This window comes from Oryx dammah, unplaced genomic scaffold (genome assembly GCF_014754425.2).
Source record: "Oryx dammah isolate SB20612 unplaced genomic scaffold, SCBI_Odam_1.1 HiC_scaffold_11032, whole genome shotgun sequence".
Lineage (NCBI taxonomy): Eukaryota > Metazoa > Chordata > Mammalia > Artiodactyla > Bovidae > Oryx > Oryx dammah.
The window spans coordinates 165,627-183,657 of NW_024080426.1; the positions used below are offsets into that span (position 1 = coordinate 165,627).

The window sequence follows — 18,031 nt, forward strand, 5'->3', positions numbered from 1 at the left end:
AGTGAAGGGCTGGAAAAGGATATTTCACATAAATAGAGTCCGAAAAAGCAGAAGTAGTGATACTCATATCAGATAGACTTTGAAATAATGGCTGTGAAAAGAGACAAAGGAGACTACATAATGATCAAATGATCAATCCAAGAAGATATAATAAGTATAAATATATATGCACCCAACACAGGAGCATCATAATACGTAAGGCAAATGCTAACAAAGATGAAAGGGGAAATTAACAGTATCACAATCAGTGGCAGACTTTAATACCCCGGTCACACCTATGGGTAGATCAACCAAACAGAAAATTAGGTCAGCGGAATACAACAGAAAGCCCAGAGATAAATCCACGCACCTATGGGCACCTTATATTTGACAAAGGAGGCAAGAATATGCTATGGAGAAAAAACAATCCCTTTAATAAGTGGTGCTTAATAAACTGGTCAACCACGTCTAAAAGAATGAAACTAGAAAGAGGTCTTAAGATGGCGGAGGTAAAGGACAGGGAGACCACTTTCTCCCCCACAAATTCATCAAAAGAGCATTTGAATGCTGAACAAATACCACAAAACAACTTGTGAACATTGGCGGAGGACACCAGGCACCCAGAAAGGCAGCCCATTGTCTTCAAAAGGAGGTAGGACAAAATACAAAAGATAAAAAGAGAGACAAAAGAGTTAGGGACAGATATCCATCCTGAGGAGGGAGTCTTAAAAGAGGAGAAGTTTCCAAACACTAGGAAACCCTTTCACCAGCGGGTGTGTGGGGGAGTGTTGGAATCTCAGAGGGCAACATACCGGGAGGAAAAAATAAATAAATAAAACCCACAGATTAGGAGCTTAATGCCAACTCCCAGCGGCGAAGTATCCCAGACACTCGTGTCCATCACCAGCAAGCAGGGGCTGAACAGGGAGACACAGGCAGCATTGCTTAGAGTAAGGAATGGGCCTGAATGCCCTGAGGGCAATCTGAGGGACCTAATGTGAGACAGCAACCCAAACCGTGGGATAGTCAGACAGGGAGGGGGGAAAAAAAGAGGAAAGAGAGAGAGAGAGAAATTTCACGCAAAAAACTCTAACTTAAGGCACTGCTGGCTCGCTCACAGAACAAAGCACTGAGTGCATACCAAAGTATAGTTAGTTGGCTGCAGACTGCACAAGTGAGCCTAAATAAATGACCACCTTCAACCTGTTGTGTCAGGGCAGAAATTAGATATTGAAGAGACTTGCAAACAGAGGAAGCCAAAATAAACCGAGAGGAGGGAACAGCTTTGGAACTGACAAGTACAACAGATTAAAAGCCTGTAGTTAGCACTGGCTACATTGGAGGGACCTATAGACCTTGAGTTCTCTGCCAAGAGGAGGTGATCAGTCTCCAATCCTCAGCTCAGGCTGAGGGCCCTTCGACCAGATTCCTGAGAGGCTTGGTAGGCTACAGTCCACGGGTCGCAAACATTTGGACGTGACTGAGTGACTCACTTTCACTATAAACCTTGAGAAGAAATACAAGGTGGAACAAAGAACTATCTGAAACTGAACTGACCACACACTGCCCTCAATGACTCCAGAGAAATTCCTAAATATATTTTACTATTATCATTTTTAAATTTTTTTATTAAGTTCTTTATTAATCCTTTAACTTTCATTTTTAAAACCTACTATTACCTTGAAAAAAAAGACCTTATTGTTAAAGCAAATTTTACATTTTTAAAATATAACTTTTGAGATTTTTTTTTAATATTGTATTTTTGAGAGTCTACAATCTACTCTAGATTTTTAATCTTTGCTTTTTGGTATTTGATATCAATTCTGTACCTTTAAGATTGCAATCTTCACTATCCATTGTACTTAGAAGTGTGATTATAGGCTTGATTGCTCCCTCCTCATTTGACTCTCCTTTTTTCCCCCAGATTACCTCTATCTCCTCCCTCCCCCATCTCTTCTGTACTTAACTCTGTGAATCTCTTTTGGTGTTCCAGGCTGTGGAGAAAGCTTAGGGAACTGATCACAGGATAGACTTGTCTCTTTTTCACTCCCCCTTTTCCTGCTACGGCTACTGCTGCTAAGTCACTACAGTCGTGTCCGACTCTGTGCGACCCTATAGATGGCAGCCCACCAGGCTTGTCCCTGGGATTCTCCAGGCAAGAACACTGGAGTGGTTGCCATTTCCTTCTCCAGTGCATGAAAGTGAAAAGTGAAAGTGAAGTTGCTCAGTCGTGTCTGACTCTGAGCGACCCCATGGACTGCAGCCCACCAGGCTCCTCTGTCCATGGGATTCTCCAGGCAAGAGTACTGGAGTGGGGTGCCAGTGCCTTCTCAGAAATAATGCAATAAATGAGATGAAAACCATTTTGGAGGGAATCAACAGAAGAATAATTGAGGTAGAAGACAAGATAAGTGAGGTGAATGCAGAATGGTGGAAATAAATGAAGTAGAGAGGAAAACAGAATTAAAAGAAATGAGGACAACTTCATAGACCTCCAGGACAATGTTAAACACACCAACACTCATCACAGGAGCCCAGAAGAAGACAAAAAAAAAGGCCATGAGAAAACATTTGAGGAAATAACAGTTGAAAACCTCCCTAAAATGGGGAAGGAAATAGTCACCCAAGTCCAAGAAGCCCAGAGTCCCAAAGAGGATAAACCCAAGGCAAAATACCCCAAGACACATATTAATCAAATCAACGAAGATCAAACGAGTAACTATTAAAAGCAGTAAGGGAAAAAAACAACAAATAATACACAAGGGAATCTCCATAATGATAACAGCTGATTTGTCAACAGAAACTCTTCAAGCCAGAAGGGAATGGCAGGACATACTTAAGGTGATGAAAGAGAAAAACCTACAATCCAGATTACTGTACCCAGCAAGGATCACATTCAAAAATGAAGAAGAAATCAAAAGCTTTACAGACAAGCAAAAGCTCATAAAATTCAGCACCAACAAGCCAGCTCTCCAATAAATGCTAAAGGATCTTCTCTAGGCAGGAAATGCAGAAGAGGTTTATAAACTTGAACGCAAAACAAGAAAATAAATGGCAACAGGATCACATTTATCAATAATTACCTTTAATGTAAATGAGTTGAATGCCCCAACCAAAAGACAAAGCGTGGCTGAATGGATACAAAAACAAGACCCCTATATATGCTGTCTACAAGAGACCCACCTCAAACTTAGGGATACCTACAGACTGAAAGTGAAGGGTTGGGGTATTTCACACAACTGGAGACCAAAAAAAGAAAAAAAAAGCAGGAGTAGTAATACTTATATCACAAAAAATAGACTTTGAAATAAAGGCCGTGAAAGGAGACAAATAAGGACACTACATAATGATCGAAGGATCAATCCAAGAAGAAGATACAGCAATTATAAATATATATGCACCCAGCATAGGAGCACTGCAATATGTAAGGCAAATGCTAACAAATATAAAAGGGGAAATTATCAGTAACACAATAATAGTGGGAGACTTTCATGCCCCACTCACACCTATGGATAGATCAACTAAGCAGAAAAGGAGAAAGGAAACACAAACTTTAAATGATACAATGGACCAGTTAGACTTAATTGATATCTATAGGATATTTTACCCTAAAACAATGAATTTCACCTTTTTTCTCAAGTGCACATGAAAACTTCTCCAGGACAGATCTGGGCCATGAATCTAGCCTTGGTAAATTTTTTAAAAACTGAAATAATCTCAAACATTGTTTGCTGACCACAATGTGGTAAGACTACATGTTAACTACAAGAAAAAACCTGTGAAAAATACAAGCATATGGAGGTTAAACAACATGCTTCTGAATAACAAACAAATCACAGAAGAAATTTTTAAAAAAATCAAAATATGCTTAGAAACAAATGAAAATGAAAACACAACAACCCAAAACCTATGGGATTCAGTAAAAGCAGTGCTAACAGCACTACAGACTTGCCTCAAGGAACAGGAGTGAAATCAAACGAATAACCTAACTCTACACCTAAAGCAATAGGAAACGAAGAAATGAAGAACCCCAGGGTTTGGAGAAGGAAAGAAACCACATATTAGAGCAGAAATAAATGCCAAAAATAAAAGAGACCATAGCAAAGATCAAAAAAGCTAAAAGCTGGTTCTTTGAGAAGATAAAACAAAATTGACAGCCATTAGCCAGACTCATCAAAAAACAAATGGAGAAAAATCAAATGAACAAAATTAGAAAGGAAATATTGTTGTGGAGAAATCACGACAACACAGAAATATGAAGGATCATAAGAGACTACTATCAGCAACTATATGCCAATAAAATGGACAACTTGGAAGAAATGGACAAATTCTTAGAAAAGTGTAACTTTCAAACTGAGCCAGGAAGTAATAGAAAATCTTAACAGACCCATCACAAGCACAGAAATCGAAACCATACTCAGAATTCATCCAACAAAAAGCCCAGGACTAGATGACTCCAACTCTTCCAGTAAATTGCAGAGGAAGGTAAACTTTCAAACTCATTCTATGAGGCCACAATCACCCTAATACCCAAACCAGACAAAGATGCCACATAAAAAGAAAACTACAGATCAATATCACTGATTAACATGGCGCAAAAATCCTTAACAAAATCTTAGCAAACAAAATTCAACAACATATTAATAATAAAGATCATACATCATGACCAAGTGGGCTTTATCCCAGGGATGCAAGAATTCCTCAATATTCACAAATCAACCCATGTGATACACCACATTAACAAATTGAATGATAAAAACCATATGATTATCTCAATAGATGCAGAGATAGCCTTTGAAAAAATTCAACATTCATTTACGATAAAAACCCTCCAGAAAGAAGGCATAGAAAAAACATACCTCAACATAATAAAAGCCATATATGATAAACCCACATCAAACATTATCCTAAATGGTGATAAAATGAAAACATTTCCCATAAAGTCAGGAACAAGAAAAGGATGCCCACTATCACCACTGCTATTCAACATAGTTTTGGAAGTTTTAGCCACAGCAAAAAGAAGTAAAAGGAATCCAGATTGGAAAAGAAGTAAAACTCTCAATGTCTGCAGATGACATGATCCTCTACATAGAAAACCCTAAAGACTCCACCAGAAAATTACTAGAGCTAATCAATGAACACAGTAAAGTCATAGGATACAAAATTAACACACAGAAATCCCTTGCATTCCTATACACTAACAATGAGAAAACAGAAAGAGAAATTAAGGAAACAATTCCATTCACCACTACAACAAAATAATAAAATAATTAGGAATATATGTACCTAAATATACCTCATGAAAAGATGAGATTAAAGAAGTAAGTCAAACCCCCAAAATTACACCATCCCATAGCTTCTGCAATAATACTAAATGAACACCAATACACAAGTCCATCTAGTCAAAGCTATGGTTTTCCAGTAGTCATGTACAGACATGGGAGTTGGACTATAAAAAAGGCTGAACGCTAAAGAACTAATACTTTTGAACTGTAGTGTTGGAAAAGACTCTTCAGAGTCCCTTGGACTTCAGGGAGATCCAACCAGTCCATCCTAAAGATCAGTCCTGGGTGTTCATTGGAAGGACTGTTGGGGAAGCTGAAACTCCAGTACTTTGGCCACCTGGTGTGAAGAGCTGACTCATTTGAAAAGACTCTGATGCTGGGAAAGATTGAGGGCAGGAGAAGGGGATGACACAGGAAGAGATGGTTGGATGGCATCACCAACTCGATGGATATGGGTTTGGATAGACTCCGGGAGTTGATGATGGACAGGGAGGCCTGGTGTGCTGTGGTTCATGGGGTCACAAAGAGTCGGGCATGACTGAGCAACTGAACTGAACTGAATGCAAATGATACAGATTCAATTCTTGGGGCAGAAGAAAGGTAATCCATTTCAGCACTGTTGCCTAGAAAATTCCTTGGAAAAAGGAGCCTGGCAGGCTACAGTCCATGGAGTCACAAACACTTCAACATAACTATGACACACAGCGCTAAAGTGACTGAATTGCGGCAGCCTAATGTTAAAACAGGAGCGGCGCAAGAGCCACCAAGAGGAGCTACCCCACGTCCATGATAAGAAACACTGGCTGTGCTTTGCTGGAGCAGCCATGAAGAGAAACTAGATGTTTGAGGTAAGAGAAACCCATCAGAGGACAGACAGACTGAAACCATAATCACAGACAACTAGCCAATCTGATCACACACACCACAGCTTGTCTAACTCAATGAAATTAAGCCATGTCGTGTGGGGCCATCCAAGACGGCCAGGTCACGGTGCAGCGGTCTGACAGAACATGGTCTACCGGAGAAGGGAAAGGCAAACCACTTCAGTATTCTTGCCATGTGAACCCCATGAACAGTATGAAAGGGCAAAAAGATAGGACGCTGAAAGATGAACTCCCCAGGTCAGTAGGTATCCAATATGCTACTGGAGATCAGTGGACAAATAAATCCAGAAAGAGTGAAGGGATAGAACAAAAGCAAAAACAACACCCAGTTGTGAGTGTGAGCGGTGACAGAAGCAAGGTCCAATACTACAAAGAGCAATGTTGTGTAGGAACCTGAAATGTAAGGTCTATGAATAAAGGCAAATTTGAAGTGGTCAAACAAGAGATGGCAAGGGTGAAAGTCTACACTCTAGTAATCAGTGAACTAAGATGGACTGGAATGGGTGAATTTAACTCAGATGACCATTATATCTAGTTCTGTGGGCAGGAATCTCTTAGAAGAAATGGAGTAGCCATTATAGTCCACAAAAGATTCCAAAATGCAGTACTTGGATACAATCTCAAAGATGATAGAATGATCTCTGTTTGTTTCCAAGACAAAAACCATTCAATATCACCATAATCCAAGTCTATGCCCCAACCAGTAACACTGAAGAAGCTGAAGCTGAACAGTTCTATGTAGACCTACAAGACCTTTTAGGACTAACACCCAAAAAAGATCTCCTTTTTCATTATAGGGGAATGGAATGCAAAAGTAGGAAGTCAAGAAACACCTGCAGTAACAGGCAAGTTTGGCCTTAAGAGTACAGAATGAAGCAGGGCCAAGGCTAATAGAATTGTGCCAAGAGAACACACTCATCATAGCAAACACCCTCTTCCAACAACACAACAGAAGACTCTACATGGGGACATCACCTGATGGACAACACCAAAATCAGACTGACTGTATTCTTTGCAGCCAAAGATGGAGAAGCTCTATAAACTCAGCAAAAACAAGACTGGGAGCAGACTGTGGCTCAGATCATGAACTCCTTATTGCCAAATTCAGATTTAAATTGAAGAAAGTGGGGGAAACCACTAGACGATTCAGGTATGACCTAAATCAAATCCCTTATGATTATACAGTAGAAGTGAGAAATAGATTTGAGGGAATAGATATGATAGAGTGCCTGATGAACTATGAATGGAGATTCATGATTTGTACAGGAGACAGGGACAAGACCATCCCAAAAAGAAGAAATGCAAAAAGGCAAACGGGCTGTGTGAAGAGGCCTTACAATTAGCTGTGAAAACAAGGTAGGTGAAAAGCAAAGGAGAACAGGAAAGATATACCCATTTGAATGCAGAGTTCCAAAGAAAACCAAGGAGAGATAAGAAAGCCTTCCTCAGTGATCAATGCAAAGAAATAGAGGAAAACAATAGGATGGGAAAGACTAGAGATCTCTTGAAGAAAATTAGAGATACCAAGGGAACGTTTCATGCAAAGTTGGTCTCAATAAAGGACAGAAATGGTAAGGACCTAACAGAACCAGAAGATATTAAGACGTGGCAAGAATACACAAAAGAACTGTACTAAAAAGATCTTCATGACCCAGCTAGTCACGATGCTCTGATACTCACCTAAAGCCAGATATTCTGGAACGTGAAGTCAACTGGGCCTTAGGAAGCAGTACTACGAACGAAGATAGTGAATTACAGTTCAGCTATTTCAAACTCTAAAGATGACACTGTGAAAGTGCTGCACTCAATATTTCAGCAAATTTGGAAAACTCAGCAGTGGCCATAGGACTGGAAAAGGTCAGTTTTCATTCCTGTCCCAAAGAGAGACAATGTCAAAGAATGCTCAAACTACCACACAATAGCACTCATCTCACCTGCGAGTAAAGTAATGCTCAAAATCATCCAAGCCAGGCTTCAGCAATAAATGAACCGTGAACTTCCAGATGTTCAAGCTGGTTTTAGGAAAGGCAGAGGAACCAGAGAAAATTGCCAATATCCAATGGATCACTGAAAAAGCAAGAGTTCCAGAAAAAAACATTTATGTCTGGTTTACTGATTATTCAAAAGCCGTTGACTGTGTGGATCACAATAAAATTGTGGAATAAATAACTTACCTGAAAACTCCAATAAGTTTTCGACAATAAAACTGAGGAAAATTCTGAAAGAGATGGGAATACCAGACCACTTGACCTTCGTCTTGACAAACTTGCAAGCAGGTCAGGAAGCAACAGTTAGAAGTAAACATGGAACAACAGACTGGTTCCAAATAGGAAAAGGAGTACATCAAGTCTGAATACTGTCACCCTTCTTAATTAAATTATATGCAGAGTACATCATGAGAAATGCTGGGCTGGATGAAGCACAAGCTGGAATCAATATTGCTGGGAGAAATATCAATAACCTCAGATATGCAGATGACACCACCCTTATGGCAGAAAGTGAAGAACTAAAGAGCCCTCTCGATGAAAGTGAAAGAGGAGAGTGAAAATGTTGGCTTATAGCTCAACATTCAGAAAACTAAGACCATGGCATCTGGTCCTATGACTTCATGGCAGATAGATGCCAAAACAGTGGAAACTGTGGCTGACTTTATTTTGGGGGGGCTCCAAAATCACTGCAGATGGTGACTGCAGCCATAAAATTAAAAAATTCTTACTCCTTGGAAGGAAAGTTATGACCAACCGAGACAGCATATTAAAAAGCAGAGACTTTAGTTTGTCAACATAGGTTTGTCTGGTCAAGGCTATGGTTTTTCCCATAGTCACGTGTGGATATGAAAGTTGGACTATAAAGAAGGCTGAGCACCAAAGAATTGATGCTTTTGAACTGTGGTGCTGGAGAAGACTCTTGAGAGTTTCTTGGACTGCAAGAAGATCCAACTAGCCCATCCTAAAGGAGATCAGTCCTGGGTGTTTATTGGAAGGAATGATGTTGAAGTGAAACTCCAATATTTTGGCCACCTGATGCGAAGAGCTGATTCATTTTAAAAGACACTGATGTTGGGAAAGATTGAAGGTAGGAGAAGTGGATGACAGATGAGATGGTTTGATGGCATCATTGACTCAATGGACACAGGCTTGGGTAGACTCCAGCATTTGGTGATGGAGGTGCTCTGGTGTGCTCTGGTTCATGCAGTCTCGAAGAGTCAGACTCGACTGAGAGACTGAACTGAACTGAAAATGTTAAAACCTGTAGCAGGTAAGTTTGCTTCTTATGGATGAACAAAGAAACTGGTTTCTTCAGACTAACACAGCCAAGAGATTTGTGGTGGCCAGCTGGAAGGGAGGTATGGGAACAAAGGACTATAAGTTTGGGGTTAGCAGATAGAAACTATTGTATACAGGATGGATAAATTACAAAGTCCTACTGCACTGACAGAGAACATATTTAATATCCTGTGAAAAAGCATAATGGAAAAATTACAAGAATGCCTTTTATGTGTATATATACATATATATATATGACTGGATTACTATGCTGTACAGCAGAAATGGACACATTACAAAAAGTGAGAATCGCTCCATTGTATCCAACTCTTTACAACCCCATGGACTCCATGGACCATATGGACCCCATGGACCATGGACCTGCCAGTCTCCTCTGTCCATGGTATTCTCCAGGCAAAATTACTGGAGCAGGTAGCCAATCTCTTCTCCAGAGGACCTTTCCAGTCCAGGGATTGAACCATGGTCTCCCACACTGCAGGCCAAGTCTTTACCACCTGATACTTCAATTAAAAAAATAGTAATTTTTTAAAAAGTGGCTTCTCATGCCCTACCTCTGATGAAGATTCTATGAAGAGTATGAAACAATTTAGAGGGGCGGTCCTAAGATGGTGGAGGAAGAGGAAGTGGAGGCCACTTTCTCCCACACAAATTCTTCGAAAGAACATTTGAATGCTGAGCAAATTCCACAAAACAACTTCTGAATACTGACAGAGGACATCAGGCACCCAGAAAGGCAGCCCATTGTCTTCAAAAGGAGGTAGGACAAAAATACAGAAGATAAAAAGAGAGAAACAAGAGGCAGGGATGGAGATCCATCCCAGGAAGGGATTCTTAAAAAAGAGAAGTTTCCAAACACCAGGAAATCCTCTCATCGGTGGGTCTGTGAGGAGTCTTAGAATCTCAGAGAGCAACATAACCGGGAGGGAAAATAAATTAATAATTAAAACCCACAGATTACATGCCTAAAGGCAATTCCCAGTGCTCCCAGCCACCACCAGCAAGCGGGGGCTGAACAGGGAGGCAGGGACTGCATTGCTTAGGGTAAGGACCTGGTCCAAAAGCCCTGAGTGCTGTCTGAGGGAACTAACCTAAGACAGCAACACAGACTGTGGGATAGTCAGAGACAGAAGGGGGTGGGAAAGAAAGAGAGAACTATCCTATGAAAAGCCCAACCTAAGACACTGCCAGGCCTGCTCACAGAACAAAAGACTGAGCAAATACCACAGGAGAGCTAGTAGGCTGTGGACAAGCCTATCCACAGCCAGAGACAAGCTGGCGGGGGGCAGCCAGAGACAGAAAGGGGCAAACTTGGCCCCAGACAGGCATCCTCTACCAAACTGCAAGCAGGCTTAATTGCTAACCAAGGCTTCTTGGGATTTTGGACGGTTGACATCCGCCAGGAGGGTTGCAGCCAGAGATCAGCTCCCTAGAAGAAACACACGGCACCCCTGAGAAGGCACGCCTGTTGTACACCTAGAAAACCTAGCAGCTGGGATGTGGGAGGCATTAAGATGCACCCCCAACTTGGGATGACTGCGCTCACCAAGCACCTGGTCACCTGAGCTGCTCAAACCTGGGAAGGGCACAAAACGCAGGCCCAACTGAGTCTGCACCTTTGTGGAGTACCCCAGAACCTGAACGGCTTAGACCTGGGAGGTACACCCAACCCAGGACCTGCATCAGACAGTTCCCAGCAGAGTGACCTAGAGCCTGAGCAGTGTAGACTATGAAAGCATACATGCCGTGAGCAGGAGCAAACCCAGTGCAGCTGAAACACTGTGAGCACTCCCTACACACGCCAGTGATATTTGCTTCAGTGTTCCTCCTGCCCCACAGCATGACTGAACAAGTGAGCCTAAAAAAAGTGACCACCATCGCCCCCTTGTGTCAGGGCAGCAATTAGGCACTGAAGAAACCAGCAAACAGAAGCACCTAAAATAGAGGGAACCGAAGGCAATGGCACCTCACTCCAGTACTCTTGCCTGGAAAATCCCACGGACAGAGGAGCATGGTGGGCTGCAGTCCATCAGGTTGTGAAGAGTCGGACTCGACTGAGTGACTTTACTTTCACTTTTCACTTTCATGAATTGGAGAAGGAAATGGCAATCCACTCCAGTGTTCTTGTCTGGAGAATCCCAGGGACGGGGGGCCTGGTGGGCTGCTGTCTATGAGGTCTCACAGAGTCAGACACGACTGAAGCGAGTTAGCAGCAGCAGCAGCAGCTTTGAAAGTGACAGGTGCAACAGATTAAAACCCTGTATTTAGCACCAACTACAAGGGAAGGGGCCTATTGATCTTGAGAAGTATAAGCCAGATCAAGGAACTATCTGAAAATGAACTGACCCTACTCTGTCAGCAACAGCTCCAGAGAAATTCCTATTTTTACTATTATCATTTTTTTAATTAAAAAAAATTTAAGTCCTCTATTACTCCTTTAATTTTCATTTTTATAACCTATTACCTTGGGGAAAAAAAGACCATATTTTTAAAGTAAATTTCATATATCTATTTTATAATTTTTGTGACTTTGTTTCTTTAATATTGTATTTTTGAGTCTAACTTCTAGATTTTTAATCTTTGCTTTTTGGTATTTGCTATCAATTTTTACCTTTAAGAACCCAGTCTTCAGTACCCATTTTTACTTGGGAGCGATATTACTGACTTGACTGCTCTCTCCTCCTTTGGACTCTTCTTTCTCTCCACCAGGTCACCTCTATCTCCTCCCTCCCCCTTTTCTTCTCTACAGAACTCTGAATCACCAGTGTGTTTCGGACTGTGGAGAACACTTAGGGAACTGTTACTGGCTGGATCTCTCTCTCTCCTTTTGATTCCCTGCTTTATCCTCCAGGTCACCTCTGTCTCATTCCTCCCTCTTTTGTTCTCTGTATTACTCCGTGAACATCTGAGCGGTCCAGACTGTGGATAGTACATAGGGAAGTGATGACTGGCAAACTTGCTGTCTCCTCTTTTGATTCCCCTACTTCGCCTCCTGGTCACCTCTACCTCCCTCCTCCCTCTTCTTTCTCCATGTAACTCTGTGAACCTCTCTGGGTGTCCCTCACTGCAGATAAACTTTTCCTAGATGTTTTATCATCAGTGCAGTATAGATGAAGATAAAGGCTTGAGGCTATACTGTAAGAAAAGTCTAAAAATCAGAGACAGGAGGCTTAACTCCAAATCCTGAGAACACCAGAGAACTTCTAACTCCAGCAAATATTAATCAACAAGAGCTCATCCAAAAGCCTTCATACCTAACTGAAACCAAGCACCACCCAAGAGCCAACAAGTTCCAGAGAAAGACATACCATGCAAAATCTCCAGCAACACAGGAAAATACCCCAGAGCTTCAATAGAGGCTGCCCTAAGTCACACCAAACCTACTGACATCTCAAAACTCTCTACTGGACACTTCATTACAATCCAGAGAGAAGAAATCCAGTTCCACCTACAAGAACACTCACACAAGCTTCCCTAATCAAGAAACCTTGACTAACCACCCATTCAACCCCACCCACAGCAAGGAACTTCCACAATAAAGAGGAACCACAAACTGCCACCGTACATAAAGGCCATGCCAAACACAGGAATACAGACAAGATGAAAACGCTGAGAAATACTGAGCAGGTAAAGGAACAGGATAAATGCCCATCCACACCTATGGATAGATCAACAGGCAACTGACAAGAAAACACAAACTTTAAATGATATTGTCACTCTGCTTATTTAATTTATATGCAGAGTACATCATGAGAAACTCTGGCCTGGAAGAAGCACAAGCTGGAATCAAGATAGCCGGGAGAAATATCAATAACCTCAGATATGCAGATGACACCACCCTTATGGCAGAAAGTGAAGAGGAACTACAAAGCCTTTTGATGAAAGTGAAAGAGGAGAGTGAAAAAGTTGGCTTAAAGCTCAATATTCAGAAAACGAAGATCATGGCATCCGGCCCGACTTCATGGGAAATAGTTGGGAAAACAGTGGAAACAGTGGCAGACTTTATTTCTTGGGATCCAAAATCACTGTAGACGGTGACTGCAGCCATGAAATTAAAAGATCCTTACTTCTTGGAAGGAAAGTTATGACCAACCTAGACAGCATATTAAAAAGCAGAGACATTACTTTGTCACCAAAGGTCCATCTAGTCAAGATTATGATTTTTCCAGTAGTCACGTATGGATGTGAGAGTTGGACTATAAAGAAAGCTCAGGATCGAAGAATTGATGCTTTTGGAGTGTGGTGTTGGAGAAGACACTTGAGATTCCCTTGGACTGCAAGGAGATCCAACCAGTCCTTTCTGAAGGAGATCAGCCCTGGGATTTCTTTGTAAGGAATGATGCTGAAGCTGAAACTCCAGTACTTTGGCCACATCATGTGAAGAGGTGACTCATTGGAAAAGACTCTGATGCTCGGAGGGATTGGGGGCAGGAGAAGAAGGGGACGACAGAGGATGAGATGGCTGGATGGATCCCTGACTCAATGGACAAGAGTCTGAGTGAACTCTGGGAGTTGGTGCTGGACAGGGAGGCCTGGGGTGCTGCGATTCATGGGGTCACAAAGAGTCGGACATGACTGAGCGACTGAACTGAACTGAACATCTATCCTACTCAAACTCTTCCAGAAAATTGAAAAGGAAGGTAAACTTCGAAACTCATTCTATGTAGCCACCATCACCCTAATACCAAAACCAGACAAAGATGCCACAAAATAAGAAAACTATAGGTTAATATCATTGATGAACATAAATGAAAAAATCCTTAACAAAATTCCAGTGAAAAGAATCCAGCAACATATTGAAAAGATCATACATCATGACTAAATGGGCTTTATCCCAAGGATGCAAGGATTCTTCCAATATCCACAAATCAATCAACATAATACACATTAAAAAGTTCAAAGATAGCTTTTTAATCATATGATTATCTTTAATCATAAACATATGATTATCTCAATAGATGCAGAGAAAGCCTTTCACAAAATTCAACATCCGATTAAAAAAAAAAAAAAAAAAAAAAACAAAAAAAACTCCTCCAGAAAGCACGAACAGAAGGAACATGGCTCAATATAATAAAAGGTATACATGACAAACCCACAGCAAACATCCTCAATGGTGAAAATCTCATAGTATTTCCCCTGAAGTCAGTAACAAGACACGGATGCCCACTCTCAACTATTCAACATAGTTTTGGAAGTCTTGGCCACAGCAGTCAGAACACAAAAATAAACAAAATCAATCCAGATTGGAAAAGAAGTAAACCTCTGTTTGCAGATGACATGATACTCTATACACAGAAAATCCTAAAGACTCCACCAGAAAATTACTAGAGCTAATCACCGAATATAGTAAAGTTGCAGGCTATAAAATTAACACAGAGAAATCCCCTACATTCCTATACAGTAACAATAAGAAAACAGAGAAATTAAGGAAAGAATTTCATTCACTATAACAACAAAAAAAAAAAGAATAAAATACTTAGGAATACATCTATCTAAAGAAACAGGACTCATATATAGAAAAGTATAAAATACTGATATAAGAAATCAAAGAGTACACAAATAGATAGAGAAATAAACCATGTTCATGGATTCAAGAATCAATATAGTGAAAATGAGTATACTACTCTAAGCAATCTATAGATTCAATGCAATCCCTATCAAGCTACCAACAGTATTTTTCACAGAACTAGAACAAATAGTTTCACAATGTATGGAAATACAAAAATCTCCAATAGGCAAAGCAATCTTCAGAAAGAAGAATGGAACTGGAGGAGTCACCCTGCCTGATTCCAGGCTCTGCTACAAAGCTACAGTTATCCATACAGTGTAGTACTGGCACAGAGACAGAAATATAGATGAATGAAACAAAATAGAAAACCCAGAGATAAACCCACATACCTATGGACACCTTATCTTTCACAAAGGAGGCAAGAATATGCAATGGAGAAAAGACAATCTCTTGAACAAGTGGTACTGGGTAAACTGGTCAACCACTTGTAAAAGGATGAAACTAGAACACTTTCTTAACAGCAACAACAAAAATAAACTCAAATGGATTAAAGATCTAAACATAAGACCAAAAACTATAAAACTCCTGAGGAAAACATAGGCAAACACTCTCCAACACAAACCACAATAGGATCCTCTATGACCTACCTCCCAGAATACTGGAAATAAAAGCAAAAATAAACTAATGGGGCCTAATTAAAATGAAAAGCTTCCTCACAACAAAGGAAACTATAAGCAAGGTGAAAAGACAGCCTTCAGAATGGGAGAAAATAATAGCAACTGAAGCAACGGACAAAGAATTAATCTCAAAAACATACAAGCAACTCCTGCAGCTCAATTCCAGAAAAATAAACGACCCACTCAAAAAGAGGGCCAAAGAACTAGAGAGACATTTCTCCAAAGAAGACATACAGATGGCTAACAAACACATGAAAAGATGCTCAAATCACTCATTATCAGAGAAATGCAAATCAAAACCTCAATGAGGTACCATCTCATGCCAATCAGAATGGCTGCGATCCAAAAGCCCACAAACAATAAATGCTGGAGAGGATATGGAGAAAAGGGAACCCTCTTACACTGTTCGTGGGAATGCAAACTAATACAGCCACCATGGAGAACAGTGTGGAGAGTCCTTAAAAAACTGGAAATAGAACTACAATACAACCCACTGCTGGGCATACATATCGAAGAAATCAGAATTGAAAGAGACACCTGTACCCAAATGTTCATAGCAGCACTATTTACAATAGCCAGGACATGGAAGCAACCTAGATGACCATCAGCAGAAAAATGGATAAGAAACCTGTGGTACATATATACACTACGGAGTATTACTCAGCCATTAAAAAATATATTTGAATCAGTTCTAATAAGGTGATGAAACTGGAGCCTATTATACACAGTGAAGTAAGCCAGAAAGAAAAATACCAATACGGTATACTGCAGGGAGATCCAAACAGTCCATTCTGAAGGAGATCAACTCTGGGATTTCTTTGGAAGGAATGATGCTAAAGCTGAAACTCCAGTACTTTGGCCACCTCATGCGAAGAGTTGGCTCATTGGAAAAGACTTTGATGCTGGGAGGGACTGGGGGCAGGAGAAGAAGGGGACGACAGAGGATGAGATGGCTGGATGGCACCAACGTCTCGATGGACGCGAGTCTAAGTGAACTCTGGGAGTTGGTGATGGACTGGAAATTCTGGCATGGTGCGATTCATGCAGTCGCAAAGAGTCGGACACAACTGAGCGACTGAACTGAAACGAACTGAACTGAAGTTATATATATGGAATTTAGAAAGATGGTAACGATAACCCTGTATGCAAGACAGCAAAAGAAACACAGATGTAGGCAGAGCGGTTTGGTCGTTCGTTGGAAGGAGTTCGTCCCGTTTCAGCTACTGCGGCTCTTTGGGCAGCAGCAGTGGCGGCGCGGTGGTCGGAGAAGTGGCCTAAAACTTCGGCATTAGGTAAAAGAAAATGGCCCGAACCAAGCAGACTGCTCGTAAGTCAACGGGTGGGAAAGCGCCCCGCAAGCAGCTGGCCACCAAAGCGGCCAGGAAAAGCGCCCCCTCTACCGGCGGGGTGAAAAAACCTCATCGCTACAGGCCCGGGACTGTTGCGCTTCGAGAAATCCGTCGTTACCAGAAATCCACCGAGCTTCTGATCCGGAAACTACCTTTCCAGAGGTTGGTGAGGGAGATCGCCCAGGATTTCAAAACCGACTTGAGGTTCCAGAGTGCCGCCATCGGCGCACTGCACGAGCGAAGCGTACCTGGTGGGTTTGTTTGAAGATACTAATCTGTGTGCCATCCACGCTAAGAGAGTCACCATCATGCCCAAAGACATCCAGTTGGCTCGCCGGATACGGGGATAGAGAGCTTAAGTGAAGGCAGTTTTTATGGTGTTTTGTAGTAAATTCTGTAAAATACTTCGGTTTAATTTGTGACTTTTTTGTAAGAAATTATGTTGCATTTGTACTTTAAGTCATTCCATCTTTCACTCAGGATGAATGCGAAAAGTGACTGTTCACAGACCTCAGTGATGTGAGCACTGTTGCTCAGGAGTGACAAGTTGCTAATATGCAGAAGGGATGGGTGATATTTCTTGCTTCTCATGATGCATGTTTCTGTATGTTAATGACTCGTTGGGTAGCTATTAAGGTACTAGAATTGATAAATGTGTACAGGGTCCTTTTGCAATAAAACTGGTTATGACTCGATCCAAGTGTTTAACAATTGGGGCTGTTAAGTCTAACCATACATCACTGTGATAGAATGTGGGCTTTTTCAAGGGTGAAGATACCAGTCTTAACCACAGTGTAACTTAGTTTCCTTAAAAAAAAAAAAGTAAACCTGGCAGCTATAGAATACACTATGTGCATTTATAATAGCTATTTTATATATTGTAGTGTCAACATTTTTAAATTAAATGTTTTACATTAACATGTGGTGGGGAGTGTTGTCTTTAAGGTGTGTAATTTAGAGTTCGATTGGTTTTCTCCTGAGTAGACTGCGTAGTAAAATGCTCTTCGCGTTATACCTTGCATAAGTCCTCTTTCTACCACGTTAAAACTAACCTAGCTGATAAT

The 18,031-nt window shown here is 41.1% G+C and overlaps 1 long non-coding RNA gene and 1 pseudogene across 1 annotated transcript; one reads left to right on the plus strand and one right to left on the minus strand.

The window, feature by feature from the left end:
• Positions 1 to 1,727: 1,727 nt before the first annotated feature.
• Positions 1,728 to 12,099, minus strand: LOC120860164. Its single transcript, XR_005720255.1, has 2 exons — positions 12,044 to 12,099; positions 1,728 to 1,808 (listed from the first exon to the last, which is right to left on the minus strand). It is a non-coding gene; the product is annotated as an uncharacterized LOC120860164 (long non-coding RNA).
• A 4,706-nt stretch (positions 12,100 to 16,805) lies between these two features.
• LOC120860167 lies at positions 16,806 to 17,883 on the plus strand (annotated as a pseudogene).
• The last annotated feature ends 148 nt before the right edge of the window (positions 17,884 to 18,031 follow it).